At 43.6% G+C, this 20,408-nt stretch overlaps 1 protein-coding gene across 6 annotated transcripts in view; it reads right to left on the reverse strand.

Annotated features, from left to right (window-relative positions):
- The window catches only part of Rere (arginine-glutamic acid dipeptide repeats), a 329,883-nt gene extending 310,985 nt beyond the window's left edge, over window positions 1-18,898 (reverse strand). For 2 of the 6 annotated variants that reach the window (XM_035439391.1, XM_035439389.1), the window contains exon 1: window positions 18,412-18,898. The gene's annotated coding sequence lies outside the window, so the exon portion shown is untranslated. The remainder of the gene's footprint in view (window positions 1-18,411) is intronic. The other 4 variants (XM_035439392.1, XM_035439394.1, XM_035439396.1 and 1 more) reach the window with 3 other exon arrangements.
- Window positions 18,899-20,408: the final 1,510 nt, after the last annotated feature.

A 20,408-nucleotide genomic window follows, 5' to 3' on the forward strand; every position in this document is an offset into this window, starting at 1 on the left:
TCATTTGGGGCTGGAGAGCTGGCTCAGTGGTTAAGAGCACTGGCTGCTCTTGCACAGGACAGAAGGGTGCGCCTTCAGACAGAAGTTTGAGCTCCAGCACCCTCCACAGCACTGTATGCACATGGTAACACAGACATACGCACCAAAACACTCACACACATAAAATAAAATAAAAAATTTAAAGCAGTGATTTTTGCCAACAGGTGGAGGCACTCACCTTTAATCCCAGAACTTAGGAGGCAGACATAGGTGGATCTCTGTGAGTTCGAGGCTAGTCTGGTCTACAAAGCAGGTTCCAGGACAGCTAGGGCAGTTAGAGAGAAACCCTGTCTCAAAAAAACAAAACAAAAACAAAAAAATAACTTTCTGAACTCTAATCAACAGTACACCAAATGGGCATATTATCATGTTACATAGAAGTTTCGTTTTATTTTAGCCAACTATTTTTGTTTTCTGGATGAACCAGTGAACAGCCTCGAAGTGCAAACAAAGATATATACAGGTTAAATACCATGATGGAGCAACTCAAGTGCACATTAGAGTTAATCTATGTAATCATGCCAATGACCCAAGTGTCAATCAGAATCATCTTTAATCTCCCTATGAAGAGCTAAAAAGGGGAGGGTGTAAGTAAAACCATACCCTTTTCCTGCCCCCACAGGTACAGGTAAATTCAAGACATGGCTTCACATGTAAGCCAAAAGACATTGCTGCTGGAGGTCTACTGGATGTTAACACTACTTTCTGAGAAGTGCTGAAGACTCTCATCCTCAATGACACAACTGCTAAAACTTTAAACAAGCACCAAACCCATCCTTGTGTGTTTGCAAACAATTATAAACCAAGGCATCACATTAGTAGAGACACTGTGCAGAAAACCAAATTAGCCTAATTAATGTTGATGACAACATAACCTAGGAGAATGAGTAGGCCTCTGCAAAACCAATCAAGAAAGGAAACCATTTTAGGTGCAATAGTTAAGAAATAAGAATCGCAGATCAAGGATGTCACTGACCAGTACTTTAAATGCAAAAAAAAAAATAAAACAAGTAAAACATTTAGCTAGGAAGGAAGAAGGGAAGGGAGGGAGGAAGGGATGACTAATAACTAGTTTAATCAAAACCACAACTAAAAGGCCAAAGGATGTTGACAGGAAAAAAGCCTTAAGACATGAATGTCAATAAAGGACAATCAACCAATCAACAATGACTCCAAGGCACATATTTGTAATCCCAGTCTTTAAGAGGTAAAGGATGGTCAGGCAGTGGTGGTGCAAGCCTTTAATCCCAGCACTGAGGAACCAGAGGCAGGTGGATCTCTGTGAGTTCGAGGCCAACCTGGTCTACAGAGAAAGTTCCAGGATAGCCAAAACTACAGAGAAACCCATCTTGAAAAACCAAAGGAAAAACAAAAAAGAGGTAAAGGATGGGGGATCAGATGTTAAAGGCCAATCCTAGCAAATTCAAGGCCAGCCTAGGCTGCATGAATCTGTCTCAAAACACACAAATAATAATAACAGCAGTAATAGTATTTCCAAGACTCATATTATTATCATCATCATCATTTCCAAGACTCACATCTATACTTCCAGCACTCAGGAAACTAGGCAGAAGGATTCACATGGGGTTGGTTTTTTGTTGTTGTTGTTTGTTTGTTTGTTTTGTTTTTTGTTTTTTTTGTTTGTTTGTTTTTTGAGACAGTGCTTCTCTGTGTAGCTTTGGAGCCTGTCCTGGAACTTGTTCCTTAGACCAGTCTGCCCTCAAACTCAGAGATTCGTCTGCCTCTGCCTCCTGAGTGCTGGTACTAAAGGTGTGTGCCACCAACGCCCAGCTTCACAAGGGTTCTTAACAAACCAGAGCTACACAGTAAGTTGCAAGGTAGCTTTAGCCATACTATGAGACTATCTTTAAAAAAAAAAAAAAAAATGCAAGGTGTGATGGGGGATGTTTCTCTTCTTGGTTGATGAATAAAACACTGTTTGGCCGATAGAGGCAGGAAGATAGCCAGGACTAAAAGGCAAGGAGAATGCTGGGGAGAGAGGCAGAGAGAGACCTCGAGGAGATGCCATGTAGAGTCCAGGAAGATAGGATGCGCCAGGCATTCTCTGATAAGATAAGGCCATGCAGAAATACATAGATTAGCTGGGTGTTGGTAGCACACACCTAATTTAGTCCCAGCATTCATGAGGCAGAGGCAGGCAGATATCTGTGAGTTCGAAGCTAGCCTGGTCTACAGAACAGGACAGGCTCCAAAGCTACACAGAGAAACCCTGTCTTGAAAAAAAAAAACAAAACAAAAAAACACAATAGGGGCTGGAAAGACAGCTCAGTGATTAAGAACACTGGCTGCTCTTCCAAAGGACCCGGGGTCAATTATCAGAAGTCACATGGCATCTCACAGCCATCTATAACTCCACTCCAGGGGACTGGACAGCATCTTATAGCATCCAGGGCATTAGGCACACACACAGTATACAAACATACATGCAGACAAGACACTGACACACATAAAATAAAGCTGACCTTGGGCCTCCACATGCACAGGCACACATGTACACAAGCACCTTTACACACACATGTGCACAAACCACATGAACACACTCAAACACACACTCACAGACACACATGCATGCACAGGCCCCCACATGTGTACACATAATTTAAGATAATAAATAATCCAAACAGAAAGGCATACAATTACAAAAAAAGTCAAGACCCACAACTTAAGTATATTTTACTAGTAAAATATTGACAACTGAATGTTTAGGTTTATACACAAAAAGGGGGAGGAGACTGATTCCATCAAAGTCAACAGAAAACTTTTTTGTTTTTGTTTTTGTTTTTCAAGACAGTTTTTTTTGTTTTGTTTGTTTGTTTGTTTGTTTGTTTGTTTTTTCTGTGTAGTCCTAATTATACTGGAATTCTTTTACTCTGTTGACCAGGCTGGCCTTGAACTCACAAAGATCCCACCTGCCTCTGCCTCCCGAGTGCTGGGATTAAAGGCGTGTGTTTCCATGTCCAACAGGAAACCATTTCTTCTCTTTTCTTTTTTAGATCATTTCTTACCAGAGTCTGCAAACATCTTTTTTCTGTTCTTTTTTTTTTTTCCCCCCCTCAAAGACAGGGTCTCATATGTAGCTCTGGCTGTTTTGGTAATCACTGTGTAGACCAAACTGGCCTTGAACTCACAGAGATCCACCTCCTCTGCCTCCCAAGTACGGGGATTAAAGTGTATGCCACCATGCCTGACACTCTCCTCTTTTTTCACAAGAACAATGCAAAAACACCCTCATTTGTACAGGATCACTGAGCAACTGACAAGAGCTACTGGAGGACTCCATGAGATTCGAGTCAATGCTAGGACAGAAACAACTGATTCCAAAAACCAAATCACTTACAACCCCCACCCCCCCCCACACACACACACAAAATATCTGTGTGGCTCACAATGGAAACACACATGGGCCAGACAGCTGCTGTTAGAGGGGGCAGTTTAGTCAACCCACTAGAAACAAACACATTTTACTAGAAACTAAGAAATCTCAAGTTTTTAATATCAATAAATAAAAAGGCCAGAGTAACAAGGTACTTAATCACTTCGCCTTTTTAAAAAAACTAATTTTAAACACTTACCCTATTTTTTTTTAAATCTTTTCATCTCAGCTGCCTTCCTTACTTCCAGAAAAGTCCAAGAGTTTCTATCACCTCTAGCAGTTGAAAATCAGTTCAACTATAAATTATTTCAAAGAAATCACTCCCCACCCACTCCCTATCCAGTACCAAAGCAGCTCTAAGATTCCAAAGCAGTTGTCACACGTAACTCCATTTCAGAATCCAGCCAGGTCGGCTGCCCTCTCCGACAAGAAAGGCCTCAGACCGGAAAGCCAGAAAAGGCCATGGTGTTTCAGTTCCCATCTGGGGCTGTCGTGCTGATGTGTTTGGAAAGAAAAGACCACAGGCATGGTATATAGTTACCAGTAATATAATCAAGAATGGCTACTGTGCTGGTCAAGCTTCTCATGGCTCTGCCACAGAAACCTAGAAAGAAGCAACTTAAGGGAGGGTGTATTTGGTATCAGTTTGAGAAAGCACAGCCCATCCTGGGACGACGTGATGGTACACAACTGGTTGCTCACCTCTCAGAGGGTTAGGAAGTAGAGAGCTCAGGCAGGAAGTAGGTAGAGCTCTAACTAGTAAGGCCCACCCTATGACCTTCTTCCAGCAGTGCCTCACCTCCCAAAACAGCGCCACCAATTAGAGACTGAATGTTCAAACATGTAAGCCTATGGAAGACAGTTCACCTAAAAACCGTAACAGTGGCCATTCTGATTTTTTTGGTGTTGGAGATATTTATTTACTATTTTTGTTGTGGAGGCTTGGCCTAGAACCCGGTACATGCTAAGTACATGTCCTCCCACTGAGTCACAACTATATCTATTTCTTGAATGGCTCCAACAAAATAAGAGCAGCCAAGAATGGTAGCGTATGCCTATACCCTCAGCACTCTGGAAGATGAAGGCAGTAAGATCATAAGTCTGGCTATAGTAAGTCCAAGGTCAGCCTGGGCTATGTGAGACCCCATCTAAACAAATAAACAAACAAATACATCAGCAGTTCTCAATATCATATATCCTGCATATCAAATATTTACATTCCTATTCCTAACAGTAGCAAAGAAAATAGTTTTATAGTGGGGGTCACTGCAACACGAGGAACTACATTAAAGGGTCACAGCATCAGGAAGGGTGAGAGCCACTCAAATAGATAAATAGATAAATGGCACTCACAAATAAGCACTCTCTGGAAACCCCTGTTCTATCAGTAAGATAGGGATTTAGCTCCACTGGTAAAGTGTTTGCCTTTACATTCTTTGGGGCTTTTTGTTGTTGTTTGTTTTGTTTTGTTTAAGATTTTATTTATTTATTATGTATTTTATTTTATTTATTTGTTATGTCTTCTGTCTGCATGCCAGCAGAGGGCACCAGATCTCATTCAAGGTGGTTGTGAGCCACCACATGGTTGCTGGGAATTGAACTCAGGACCTCTGGAAGAACAGTCTGTAGGGGAAGCTGTAGCCACGCCTTCTTAGGGGCTGGCTACAGGAGTACCTGAGGCTTGTGAGGGCGTGGTCAGAGTGAGTAGGGGGACTGCGTTTTCGGTTTCGGTTTCTCTTTGCTTCTTGCTGTACAGACTACCACCGGCTGGCTGGTTCGCTCTGTAAGTAAGGCTTTTCCCTATTAAATACCCTTATATTTCTACCTGACTCCGTATTGGTAATTACCTACTATAACAGTCAGTGCTCTTAACCTCTGAGCCACCTCTCAAGCCCCCTAAATTCTTATGTATAAAAAGATCATCAACTTCACTCATGGGCAAAGGAATATAAATTAAGATAAAATACTGCATATAGCCAGGAGGTAGCATCACACATCTTTAATCCCAGCACTCAGAAGGCAGAGGCAGATTAATCTCTGAGTTCAAGGCCAACAGGTCTATAGAGTGAGTTCCAGGACAGCCAAGGCTACACAGACAAACCTTGTCTCAAAAAACAAACAAACAAAAAAATAGACAGGGTCGCTCTATACAGCCCTGCCTGATCTGGAACTCACTCATATAGCAGACTAACCTCAAATTAGCAATGACCCTCTCTGTCTCTGCCTCTTAGATCTAGTGTTACAGGAACATACCACCATGCCCACCTTATTAGCAGCTTTTGAAACAAAAACGCACATCTATTAATTCAAGAAATCTACCTAGAAATTGTTCCTATAAATCTGTACAAGTATATAATGATACAGACAAGAGGACAGAAAAAAAAATCAAAAGCATTCCTATACCAGCAACAGGAAAAGCAATGTATACAAACACACAATGAAATTATTTAAAAATCAAAACATACCTGAAGTGTAGAAGTGTAATTACAAGAACTAAATTTGAAAATATGTACGTGAAGCTGGCATTGGTGGTGCACGCCTCTAATCCCAGCACTGGGGGGGGGGGGACAAAAATCTGCACAAAAAACATCTGGGACGGCTTTGCAGGAATGAACACACCTATTTCTAATTACATCAATATGATTATAATGAATGCCTATTTTATAACTATAATTTGTACATAATTTGAGTATGTGAAGTTATTAAATAAAGTGGCCCACCTGAAGGAACTTATATGAACCCAGCCTGTCCTTCGGGTGCTCTAAGCGCACCCAGTGTAAACCAGCCCTGTTTACACTTCCTTTGAGAAATCAGCCCAAGCAACTCTTTTCCCAAACACGTTCAACTTGGCTTGAACAGCTACCAGCCACAGCTCCAAACATAAATTATCTGGGTCAAAAGAACTATGCCTGCCTGAATCTACTACAGAACATTTTAAAAGAATTTAAGAAGAGAGATGGAAGAAAAAATCGAAACACAATTTGATAATCCTCATCATAGAAGCAGCCAAAGTACTCAACACGCCTCGGCGTTCTGTCCTCTGCGCCTCTGCTCCATGCAATTTCCTGTCTGAAATCCTCTTAGCTACTTACCACATGTCCAAATGCTGGCAATCCTTCAGAACACAGGTTAAGCACCTCCTCCTACACCAAATCCTCCCTGAGTCCTCAGCCAGAGATCACTCTTCCCTAAACCACAGACAGCATCACCTCTCAAGATCCCCTCCTCACCTAGGTCAGTCACATGCCAGTCTACATGTCAGTCACATGCAAGTCTACCTCCCCGTTACTGAGAAAACTCATCACGGGACAACTCTAATGGGTGTCTTGGTTATTTTGTAGGCACCACTTCATACATAAATGAAAATTCATGTGTCACTAATCATACAAAAGTGAAGGGCATAAACCTAAGAGAAAAATTAAAGATGGGTTTTTATTATATTTAATTAGCTCATGGTTAGGTTACACATGACAAATAAAACGTAAGTATGAAAGATTAGGGACCCACCCTTTCTGTTACCACCCCTTTTTTTTTTTTTTTTTTTTTTGGTCTTTTCTTTTTGATTTTTCAACACAGGGTTTCTCTGTGTAGCAGCTCTGGCTGTCCTGGAACTCACTTTGTAGACCAGGCTGGCCTCAAACTCACTGAGATCCACCTGACTCTGCCTCCTGAGTGCTGGAATTAAATGTGTGTGCCACCATTGCCCAGATAGGAAAATCATTTTTAAGCAGCTAACGTGTTTTTGATGAAAATGATAAACAGGGCAATATTTTTGAATACTATACAAATTACAAACCAAAACTGAAATTGGTCATGCCTGCTCACTGGGAATTAGAACAGAGTTTAGCTGCACTGACTACAGGTCCATGGCAGCGTCTGTTTTTCCTGTGCTGTTGGCTGTGGCTAAGACTGTTCACACTACATCATTAGGGAAAATACTGCCTATGACAATATTCCTTTAGGAGAAAATAATTTGCTTTAATATCTGTTCCCAAATATGCTTTCAGGGAAATATAGAAATGATAAAGACAGCCAAAATGTGTGGGCCATACTGCACGATGATAAGGCACAAAGAGCTCTCTGTGTGCAAACGACTGGACCAGAGACAGGTCTAATGTAGCTTGATGGGCAGTGTTTTCCCATTCTTAGGATAAAGATAATGCACATTAATTGATGGCAATTAATTAATTAATTAATGGCACCTTTGACTCAAGCAACTCTAGAATACATCTAATTTCAAATATAAGTCTGTAGACTGATATAATTCAAGGAAACCTCTGCCTTTAAGGGTTAATAATCAATCTAGTAGGGGGAACACTTAACACCAAAATAAAATGTTTTGCTCTGCTTGTTTTTTTCTGACGCAGGATCTTGTATGGTGGCCTTGGCTGGCCCAGAACTCATTATGTAGACCAGGCTGGCCTCAAATTGGCATCATTCCTCCTGTTTTAGTTACCACATGCTAGGATTCTAATGCATACACCACTACACTGGGCTAAAATACAAATGTTAATATAAAGTAAATATTAATATACAATATAAAGGGACAAATTTAATAAAATGGTTAAAGAACTTAAGAACAAGTACTTAGGAGCCCAGCATAGTGGTGTGTGCCTTTAATCCGAGCATTTGGGAGGCAGAGGCAAGTGGATACCTGAGTTCAAGGCCAGCCTGGTCTACAGAGTGAGAGTTCCAGGACAGCCAGGGTTACAGAGAAACCATGTCTCAAAAAGCCAAAAAAGAAAGCAGAATGGGTACTAAGAAAAAAGGTGAAACCCAGACAACTTCAGGAAACAACTCCTCAGCAGAATTTTCATTTATTGGTTGTTTTGTTTGAGATAGAGACAGAGAGAAAGAGTCAGAAGACAGAGACTGCGTTTGCAAGACAGGGAGGAGAGAGAGGATCGTGGGAGCCTGTGTCTGCATGTGGAGTTCAGAGGACAACAGGATTAGCTCTCTGCTTGCACAGCAAAAGCATACTGACCCCTCCACAACCCGTGTAAAAAGATTGGGAGAGCAAGACGACTAGCTAGCCTCCTAAATCAGTTAACGTGGGGCCCAGGGAGAGGCTATGCCTTAGAATAAAGTAGAGAGCAATACAGGGAGGCAAGGCGAGGCAAGGGCAGAGCAAAAATGATGACCAGTGAGGGATTTCAGTCCGTCACTCTCTTGAGAAACAGCAATGGCTACTTCCATTCAAGGAAAATGACGACTTCCTAACCTGCCACACTGCTTCCTCTGAATTCCTGAGGTAACTTAAACATAAATTCACAATGTCTAAAACTTGGGGGGGGGGAGTATTTTTTATTTATGTGTGTTTTGCGTGCATGTATGTCTGGACATTATGCATACCCAGTGCCCACAGAGGCCAGAAGAGGGCATCGGATTCTCTGGAACTGGAGTTACAGCTATTAGCCACCATATGGGTGATGGGATCAGAATCTGGGGCCCCTGGAGGAGCAGCCCCTCACAAATTTTTTGATGCTGTTCTTTTCAAGAACTCACCTTTCACCCCCTTGAGTGTTGGCTCTACTTAACAATTTGATTCCCATTAGTACAATATGGCAGAAGAGATATTTTTGAGATGTATCGGCACACACTTTTAGTTCTGGTGCTCAGGAGGCAAAGGCAGGAGGCCAGCCTGGTGTACACAGCAAGCTACAGGCCAGTCAAAGCTACACAGTGAGACAATATCTCAAAGGGGGTGGGAGGTATCTGACTTCCAAGATGAGGTCACAAAAATGGAGAGGCAGGCTTGTGCTCCCAAGTCAAAATCAAATGCCATGTCATGAGGTCACTCTAGTAACACTGTGGCGAACTTCATGTGGCCAGCACTGGTGGCTCCCTGCCCACACCCATTTGAGGAGACATGCTGGAAGCAGATCCTCCAGTCCTAGCTAACCTCTTGGCTGCAACCTCAAGAAACCCTTGCACCAGAATAGCTCAGCTGAGCCACTAGGTCAAAGGTGCTCCTGTGCTGCCACCAGGGTTTGAAGTTCTCTGCACACACACAGCACTGTGGTAGTTTGTCGCTAAGACACTCCATGTGCTCACAGTTAGGGTATGCCAACGGCCAATAGAAACTGGGATTCCTACATATCATCTCTACATAGCCTTAGGCTTAACCTCATCAATGGCAAAGTCAAGAATTTTATTTGTGAAAGATTCTTGCCATTGCCTATATACTGAAGTGATTAATCTCTGTATTATAGGGGCTAGAGAGATTAAGCACACCATCAGCTCTTCTAGAGGTCCTGAGTTCAATTCCCACAACCACATGGGGGCTCACAACCATCTGTAATGAGATCTGGTGCCCTCTTTTGGAAAGAAGTTATACATGCAGGCAGAACACTATATACATAATAAATATATAATTTAAAAAAAAAAATGAGGGCTGAACAAATGGCTCAGTGGTTAAGAGCACCAGCTGCTCCTCCAGAGGTCCTGAGTTCAATTCCCAGCAACCACATGGTGGTTCCAACTATCTGTAGTGAGATCTGGTGCCCTCTTCTGGCATGCAGGCATACAGACAGAACACTATATACATAATAAATAATTTCTTTTAAACTGCATTAAATAAGAAACCTAGCTTTAGGTAAGAAAGTGGGATAAAAGAAAACTAACTACTGATCTGATTGATTGGACTGAGAAAGGAAATAAAAGGTAATAGATTCTCTCTGCCCAAATATAACCATAGAACAACATACAGATCAGAGAGAAAAAGCAGGGCCTTTTTCACCTTGGACACACTGGAGTAAGTTACTTGAAGAAAAATAGTAGAGAGCAACAAAAGCACTAAGTAGTAATAATCATAATCTCTATTTTTAATTCTAGTCAGGAGTGGCGGCACAACTTGGGAGGCAGAGAGGTAGATTACTGAGTTTGAGGCCAGCCTGGTCTACAAATGACAGCCAGGACAGTAGGCTACATAAAGAAACCCTTTCTCAAAAGAGAGAGAGAGAGAGAGAGAGAGAGAGAGAGAGAGAGAGAGAGAGAGAGAGAGAAGTATTTCTTATGGAGATGTCATTAAATGTGTGTAGAGAACTTTCAGAAGTCTGTTCTCTCCTCCCAGAATGTGAGTTCCGGGGATTGAACTTGAGTTGTAGTGTTTTTCCCTCGCAAGACAAGGTTTCTCTGTGTAGCCCTGGCTGTCCTGGAACTCACTTGGCTCCACCTTCGTCTGCTGGGATTAACACATGTGCCACCATTGCCCAGCTGAATTGTAGTCTGGCAGTCACTTTTACCCACACTAAGACATCTTGCTGACACAAAACTTACTTCTTGTTAAGGAGAAAGAGAATCTGTCTCAGGTCAAGACAGAACTAAATTTTATAAATGTATGTCAAAATATGTCCAGTAAAGTCACAAGCATCCTTAAAGCACAGGGGAAATCCCATACTCAAGAGGCTGAAGCAAAAGTTTGGAGGCCAGCCTAATCTATACAATGAGACCCTGCCACCCCCCACAAAAAAAAAAAAAAACCACAACTGTACACCATGCCATATCTAAAGCTTTAGAGGGCAACTGTACATTGTAAATCTACTTGACTGCAGAGTGCTTACAAGCTTGCAGTTTACTAGTATGCGGTTAGTCCAGCTTGGGAAACACTGACTTAGAAAAGCAGGTAGATAGACAGGCATGCAGGTGAACCAATTTACAGAAAATAAAGAGAAAGTAAGACAAACCTAATAAGCAGATCTCACCTAATGAAGAGATTGTATGATTAGTTATGGCTATGTAATGTCTTAAAGCAAAATAACTACTAAACAGAATCAGCTAGAAAAGCCAACAACGACCCTAACAAAAACCAAAGAAATCCCTTTCCTAGACCACAAGGCTCAGAAAGCTTTCACCTGCATGTCCCTGCACATGAGCAGACATACAGAGGCGAGGATCTCGCCTAAGTGTAGCCCATCTAGAGGGCTGAGGCAGCCTGACCCTAAGCCCTTAGCCAGCACTAGCAATAACTGACCGCCTATCGGATGTCTCTGGGGAAATGTTAATTACAGACAGAGTCCCTAGTGGAAATGGGAACACAGCACAACCACACACAGGAAGCAGAGATAAACGGCCAGTTAAGGGCAGAGGGTTAGAAGGCCTGGGTGTCCAGTGCTCTGAGCAAAGACTTCCTTTACTAAAAACTCCCAGCTTTACAAGGGGACTCTGCCAGAGAGAACAGGATGGTGGGTCAACATGGTTTCAATCCTTCTGTGACCCATATAAAAAAGGAAGGGAGAGCAGAGTGAGGCAGCTGAGGGACATTAAGTCTGGGTTTAAGGAATATCCAGAAGCTCCTGCCTAAACACAAGCAAAGCTCTGAGTTCCATCACCAGCACCACTGAAAAATGAACTACGGAGCACCAGTTAAAATATACCTAAATGATGTTTTCATACAGGAAACATATTAAACCTACAGTCAGAGCCCTGCATCCCATTACTCATTAATCAGAACTGCTCTAGAGTGGATACATTCCCCCAACACTGCCAGCTTCTGCCACAAAGGGAGGTTTCCAAAGCTGCCCCAGGCAGTTTATACATGCAAACACAAGCCTGCATTCCTGCCTATTCACACTCCCTCTGAACACACACACACACACACACACACACACACACACACACACACACACACACACACACACAGAGAGAGAGAGAGAGAGCACTCCTGACACAAGAAGGATTAAGGACTCAGTCTTCAGAGAGACTAGGGGACATGTACAGGCTCCAAGGACTGTGATCATACCTGCTGTGGTGTGTGTATTAGCATGAAGTTTTTCCAGAAGGGACTCTCAGAGCTAAGACTGACTAGAGATGCAGCATGGCCACACTGGCTCACACCTTTCTGTTAGTGCAAGCCAACAGTGCAAACATTGCCCCAACCCCCATAGAGTGAGGACCTTACTGCTAGTCACAGCCCTACTTCCAGGGTATGGTTCAACAAAGTGCTGAAGAGACAAATATACTGGGTTGCTAAAGCTGAGAGGCTCCACACCCCTGACAGGATTCCAGCACTGAAAGGCACTAACCTCTACTTCTGTTCTTCTGCAGGGCTGACCTTTTTAAAAGCTTAAATTTCGGGTCCACCTTCCCCGGTATTTGAAGTGACTTTGAATGTTTTGTGTCCCTAGCAATCCCAACATCCTAACCAAAGTGCTTAAAAGTTACATAATAACAAGTTTAAAATTAAGATAAGTCTAGTCCTTCAACTTCCAGACAGTCTGCACTGATTCTTCAAATAAGTATTCTATGAATTAGAGATACTATTTTGTAATGTAACCATCTAGAGAAAGATTTCACAGCAAATATATTATTTATGATTGCTAATATACTGGCAAATTTCATCAAATTAAAAACAATTCTAAGTCAGGAGGTGGTAGTGCATGCCTTTAATCCCAACCCTTGGATGGCAGAGGCAAGCAGATCTCTTGCCAGCCTGATCTATAGAATGAGCCCCAGCATAGCCAGAGCTACACAGAGAAACCCTGTCTCAAAAAAAAAAAAAAAAAAACTTTAACTGCTTGTGGTGGCACAGGCTGCCCAGTAATCCCAGCACTTGGGAGGCAGAAGCAAGCAGATCTAAATTTGAAACCAACTTGGTCTACACAGAAAGTTCTAGGACAACCAAGACTACATAGAGAAACCCTGTCTTGGAAAAATGAAAAACCAACCAAAAAAAACAAAACAAAAATATAAAGCTGGGCATGGGGATGTGTTCCTGTAATTCCAGCACTTAGGAGGTAACAACAAAAAGCACACAAGTTCATAAGCATCCTGGGCTACATACGGAGTTTGAGACTAGCCTGGGCTACATAAGACTCTGAACCCCCCAAAGAAATCTTTTTACACTGGCACAAACAGGTCATTTCACTTGCACACATAAAAAACCTTTTATTGGCCACCAGATGGCTCATCTGGTAAGGAAGCCTGTCTAGCAACTGACAAACTGACAAACTGACTAGATTCGAAGGATCGAAGAAAGAACTGACTTCCAAAAGTTGTTTCCTGACCTCCACATGTATACATGGGTGCCCACACCAGTCAATATGCACCCCACCTCCCCCACCCCGGAAGTTAAAAAAACAAATTTTTTTCTTATTCTTTTTTTTAGAGATAATCTCACTATGTAGCCATGGCTGACCTGGAACTTACTATGTACACCAGGCTCATAGAAATGGCTGCCTCTGCCTCCGAAGCACTAGAATTAAAGGCAGGTGCTACCAAACCTGAATACAATAATTTTACAAAATTTTTATAAAAGCTTTTTTTATTTTATGCGTCTGGATGCTTTGTCTTCTTGTGTATCTGTGTACTAAATGTCTACATGTGTGCAGTGTTCTAAGAGGGTCAGAAGAGGGTGTCAGATCCCCTAGGGCTGGAATTATAACTGGCAGTAAGCCACCATGTGAAAGCTGGAAATTGAACTTTGGTCCTTTGGAAAAGCACCCACAACTCTTAACTACAGAGCCATCTCTCCAACCCTAAATAAAAAAAAAAAAAATTTAAAGAACTTATGTTAGCAGTTTTATCTGACCTAGTTACCTAACATAAGGTCATGAATTATATCTTAACTACTTGGTACACCAACAAATTATTTATATAAATCACAATTCCAGCCCAACATGGAAACACACACCTATAATCTGAGCACTTCGGAGGGTACAGCTGGCTTGCCAGGGGTTTGAGGCCAATGGGAACTACACAGCCAGACCCCGTCTCCAAAATACATACATACATACATACATACATACATACATACATACATACTTACACACACATATATGTATAAATTAATTTTAAAAAACCCAACCAAAACTCCAAGCTGGCAAATATTTGGGTATACTTGAGTTATTTGTAGTCAGATAGTCATTGAAATGGCATTAGTAATCTTAGTAATACTGTAACGAATATTTAAATGCACATTTCTCACTTTAAAAACACTAGAACCGTGTTAGACAAGAAGCTAAGCACAAACTAACATGCTTGCCAAAAATCACACTTAAATAGGCTATGCAAAGCTTCAACTGTGGAATAACTATCAGGGTGCCAATAATTAATAATTACTCACATATGATTCAAGACAAATTTCTGGCTATTAAAAAAAAACCTATGATCAACTAGAGTCTAGAGTACAGTGTTATCAGAAAACTTACACAGAACAACAGTATAGCTGTCCTCCCCCCCCTTGCCCTCTGTGTTCATCAGTGTAGTGCCCTCCCCCCCTCCCTTGCCCTCATGTGTGTATTTTTTGTTGGGGGCGGGGAAGATGAAGTTCACAGCTAGGTTACACTAATGATTCACTTAAAAATATGAATTTCCTGCTATCTTAACCTTTAAATCAATTGTAAAAGTAGCTGCCAAAAGCAGTTAGCAGGAGAGCACACAATTCCCAAGGAAGCTCAGTATATACAACTTATTTTACTACTTAAATGTTTTACTGATTCCTGAGATTTGAACAAGATGTGAAAAATTTGAAACCAATTTTAAAGTAGTGGGTGCTCAGGATATCCACGATAATACTCACTACACACAGGGTCTTAGGGTGCAATCTCATTCAGGGTGCGTGTGCTTCTAGCACCTGTCGGTACTTCAGAGTCACTTCAGTAGTGTCTGTATTCCTGTGGGATCCCGGAGTAGACAACTGTCTCACTTAAGAAGATAAATAAGCCGGGCGGTGGTGGCGCACGCCTTTAATCCAGCACTCGGGAGGCAGAGGCAGGTGGATCTCTGTGAGTTCGAGACCAGCCTGATCTACAGCGCTAGTTCCAGGACAGCCTCCAAAAGCCACAGAGAAACCCTGTCTCGAAAAACTGAAATAAATAAATAAATAAATAAATAAATAAATAAAACTTGCTTTGCTAACCACTAAGTGAAAAAGTACTCGAATATTGAGCCTTTTTAGTTCAAACTGGCTTCTAGTTACTTAAGCTTGTTTTCAACAGAATATTGATAAAGCCTATACTGAACTGAAATTACCTGATTGTATCCCCACTGAACAAATACATTTGAACTGTTCACACTGCATTCTACAAAACACACCACGTTAGGTGTTCTTCAAGCTTTTGGAACTACAGTGAATCAGCAAGGACAATCTTAAGAACAGCCAGTCTGGAACATGTTTACAGCTACAAAACTCTCTAATTGGCCGCTGCATTAAAACAAGTGACATGGGTTAGGACCCATGACAGTAACTCCTGGGAGGCACTGACCAAGCAGCTATTTGAGGGGTGTCTATCATCTGCTCTGTTCATCTATATACACAATCAAATTTCTACTAGCCTCCAGATTAGAAAAGAAAAATCAAATTCACAAGCCATTCTATCAGGCTTATTAGTATAACATTGATACAACTATCATAAGCACAATTGTAATACAACACCAAATTGATGATTTTAGTGAGATTTTCCCCACCCCAACTTCTCCTCAACCTCTCTGTCAGGGAGTGGGTGTTTAAATCCCAGAGGAAAATCTCTAATGCTAGAATTTTACTTTCTGTAAGATAATTTATCTTTTTAATGATTCTAAAAAATTTTCTTAAGGGCTGTTGGTGGGTATTGTTTCCGACAGCTGGAATGCAAATAAACACCTATTTTGTTTACTAGCTTAAGACAAACTACATTTCTCATAAAACGAAAGAGCATCAATTCAAAGGAGTCCTTAGAAGTCACAATGTGAAAATACCCCTGATAACAAAACAAATTAATGTCAAGACACAGCCAATAACATAATAAGGCTGCGATGCAAGTGCGCCTGTCAAAGGGCATCTGTATTAGCAGCCTGGGGAAGTGGCATTTGCAGAAAGGCACAGCCGCTGTGTTTAAAAGAAAATCATTAAGCCTCAGCCGTTAATCCCCTCCCCCCATCCTCTTCACTGGATCCTCAAAGCAATTAACCAGTAGAAGGTGCTATTCCGCAAACCACATGTATTCACACTAACCTCCATTCTTGGCCCAGAGCAGGATTTAGCCAGGTGGACTCTCAGCCCTGTCCAGCATTCCAAAGGGCCTCTACCCCAGCCCCCAACCAGAAAACCAGATCTTTCCTAAAGCCACTGTTAGAAACAAAAACAAAAACTTCATTGATAAGTCAAGGGCCATCAATCAATCTCTCTCTCTCTCTCTCTCTCTCTCTCTCTCTCTCTCTCTCTCACACACACACACACACACACACACACACACACACACCTTGTCAAATATTAACCTCAAATACAATCTTGATCATTTTAATTGAGGCAACCTATTTCTACTTTAAAAAGGCTCTGGTCACACTCAGTAAGATAAAAATCAAGTGAAGAAATCCCTGTCCCTAACAGAGTCAGAGGTAATGAGGAATGTGAAAGCAGAGAATGGAAAAGCCAAGGCAGAGTTTATCTTTACACAGACAAAAATAAATAAATAAAAAGCAAGCAGCAGAAGAAAGCGGGGCTGCACAGGAGGAAAGGGAGACAGGAATCTTCTGAACATGTCCCAGAGTGTCTTTTAGTTTCCCATGTACTCATCTGCCTTGCAAACGCTGGGGGGAAAAAAAGGCCAGACATGAGATGGAAGAGAAAAGCACCTCCCCTTCCCCCATCTTCTCTCCTCTCTCCCCAAAAAAGCTGTGTTTGTCTGTGCAAACCCAGTCCCAAATATGGGAGAGAGAATGACTGTGTGTATGAAGAACAATGAGCCCTCAGCCTGGTTGTGTGTGTGTGTGTGTGTGTGTGTGTGTGGGGGGGGGGGGGGTGTGTGTGTGTGTGTGTGTGTGTGTGTGTGTGTGTGTGTGTGTGTGTGTGTGTGTGTGTGTGTGTGTGTGTTTCTGCCTCTGCCTTTTTTCCCTTCGACCTCAACAACAGAGAAACTGTGGAAGCCAGCTTCCACCCAGGCTAGGCCATCAAAATCAAAAATGGTTTGTAATTTAGAATAGAATTAACTCAGCAAGCAAATCCATGGAAAAACTATCTAGCCAAAGATGATTTTATTATTGTATAGATCCATCCTCTCTCTCCCCTCCCCCATCAGACGGAGACTAAAGAAACCAGTGTACAACAGACAAAAAGGTCTCTCTTTAAATGGAAAGCAATTATAAAAAGCTGTTTGAAATCTATACCTAGGATGTATTCGTTTGAGTTGCACTAAATGTCTGTTTTGTAATCCACCAAGTCCACCCTCAGTAGTTAGTCTTTTTTTGTTTTAAAAATTGCTTTGAAGAAGGCTATTTCAAGATTCATACAAAACTACTTTCTCAGATCCACCTTAAAATAGCAGCACACGCTGCAACATTTAAAACACCCAGTTTCTCAAGGGCACACTCTGCCTAAATCAATGTTTGAAGTCTGTAATCAAAAAAAAAAAAATGTAAGCAATCCTTGGAAAAGAGACAGAGGATAATGACAATTCAACAATGAATCATTTTATTTTCCTTTCAACAACTTCTCAAGCACAGTTTCAAAGGAAACAAACCTGCAATACTCCCTTCAACACAACACTCATTCACCCCATTTCTACGTTAAAAACTACCTTCTTCCTATAATCTTTTTCAAAACAAATAATAATAAAGAAAAAAAAAAGGCAGGCACCCTCTTTTTCAGACAGCAGAACTTAAATCATGACAGAATTCTACGCCGCTGCCAAGTGAGATGCGGTTCCATAATTTTGGAATCACAGAGCAGAGACTTGATCACAACACAAAGGAGGAAACCTTCCTCCTCGATGTGAAATTAGACTTTAATGAGTCAGTTCCGAGACCCCCACATTCACAAACATCCGAGAAATGCACGGCTCCGAGTCCTTCCCTCCCACAGTGGGGCCGCCGGGCGTCTAACAGTTGGACCTCGGGCGAGCAGAGAGCAGGGGTCAGGAGGCGCGGAGGACCGCCGTCACCTGGCCGCCCCGGAGCGAGCCAGCGTGCGGCCCGCGGCTCCCGAGGGCTCGCCTCCGCTCGCCTCCGCCTCTGCTCCCGCGGCTGGACCCCGGGACGCGGGGCGGACGACTCGGGACACTTACCTTCCCCTCAGGCGCTACACCATCAATGAGAGGGGTGGCGGCCCGGCTCCGGGGAAAGTGCGGGGACCGGGACGGAGGCGCGCGGGCCGGCGGCGGCGGCGGAGGGCGGTGGGCGCGGGCCGAGGGGGCCGGCCCGCGGGGACGCGACGCCGGGGACGGGGCGGGGGGCTGCGGGGCTTCCCTGCCGGGACTCGGACCTCCTCGGGTGGGCCAAGCCTTCAGCAGCGGCAGCCCAGGACCATGTCTGGTTTTGTGTAGGTTTCTCCCCCCGGAGGGCGAGGGGCTCCCACAGGAGGATGGGGCTTTTTTTTTTTTTTCTTTTTTTCCCCTTCTTCCCCTCAACTAGGAGGGAAGCCGAGGCGGAGACAAGGCGGGGAGCGCGTGAGGGGACGAGGCGCGGGGAAGGAGGCGGGGACCGGGGCCCGGCGTGGCGAGAGGCTGCGGAGCGCGGGGGGCGGCTCGCGAGCGTCTGTGGGAGCAGCGGCACCTCCGCGATGGTGGCGGAGCCGCGGGGCTGCTGCGCCGACCCGCCGCCCACTCCGCGCTCGGGCCCGGCCCACCTCGCAGTATCGCGCCTCGCCACTGGTGCGTCGCGCCGTGGGGCCGGCGGACGACGGGCCAATGGGCGGCGGAGGGCGGGCCCAGGGGCGGGAGTGTTTGCCCCGGCTGGCTCTTCCATTTTCTTTTTTTTTTTTTTTCTCTCCCTCTCTCTTTTTTTTTTCTTTTTTTTCTTTTTTTCTTTTTAATAAAACGAGCGGAGGGAAAGGCCGGGGGAGACGCGAAGCTTCGGTGGCCGGCGGTGCGGCCGGGCCTCCGGGCGCGCGCTCCGGGCGGCGGCCGGAACCAGCGCGATGGGCTCCCCGCCCCGGGAGCGGCTTTGTGCCGGGTCGGCCCTCCCTGGCCGCAGGCCGAGCCCCGGGCCGCCGGCCTCTGAGCTGTGACCCTCCCGGGATGATCTCCCTCCAGTGGGCAGGTCTCCCGGGTGGGCTTGGCCGGTGTCCACTCGCTCTTGTTATTACCAGGGCCATGATTTGCTTTCCCAGTCATTTAGGAAACAGATTCCTATCCCTTGAGGTCCAAGGGAAGCTACAAAGTGGGTTCAAAGAATTCTGCCCGGCAGTTTGTAAGGTTTTTAAAAATACTGTGTGACCAAAACTGAATTGAAGAATAAGAAAAGCAGAGTTGGTAAATTGTGCTGCTTATTTGATGATGAGAGTAATAAAACGTGTCATTTAAGTAATAACAACGGGGCTCGAGAGTTGGCCCAGTAGTCAAGGGCACAAACCGCTATTTGCGCAGGACCCCAGTTCGGTTCCCACCACCAACATCAGGCGACTACAGAACCAGGCTGTGCTATGCTGGGGGAGCAGGCAGGGGACCGAGCCACCAACGTGTGGTGGCTCATGCCTGTACTCTTAGCACTAGAGAGCCAGAGGCAGGGAGTATCAATTAGAGGTCTACAAAGTGAGTTCCAGGCCAGTCAGAACTACATTCCAGACTGTCTCAAAAATGGCAACGAAAAGAGAAAGGCAAGGCATTGGTGGTGCACGCCTTTAATCCCAGCACTTGGGAGACAGAGGCAGGCAGATCTCTGTGAATTTGAGGCTAGCCTGGTCTACACAGCTACACAGAGAAACCCTGTCTTGAAAAATAAATTTAAAAAAAAAAAAGATGAGAAAGAGTAAGGCAAAAGCCAACTACCACATTTGAAAACTATCGCTATATTCCCACTATGCTCAAAGACATAATCGCCATGTCTGCTGCATACTATACAAGCCTGAGTCGCGGCAAGCCAAATGCTCCTGTTCTACTTAATATAATTTATAGGATTGAGGGGTTTGGAAATTTTAATTATAATTACCAGTTTTTGAAATGCATATCATGTTTATTGAGTTCTTTCACAGACTCTGGCGTGAATCCAGGGTGAATCATCAACCTATTGTTAGTTTGTTAATATTCTGTAAATGCTCATTGGTGTCCTTAAACCATACACTCTT

Source organism: Cricetulus griseus, chromosome 2, assembly GCF_003668045.3.
Source record: "Cricetulus griseus strain 17A/GY chromosome 2, alternate assembly CriGri-PICRH-1.0, whole genome shotgun sequence".
Classification (NCBI taxonomy): domain Eukaryota; kingdom Metazoa; phylum Chordata; class Mammalia; order Rodentia; family Cricetidae; genus Cricetulus; species Cricetulus griseus.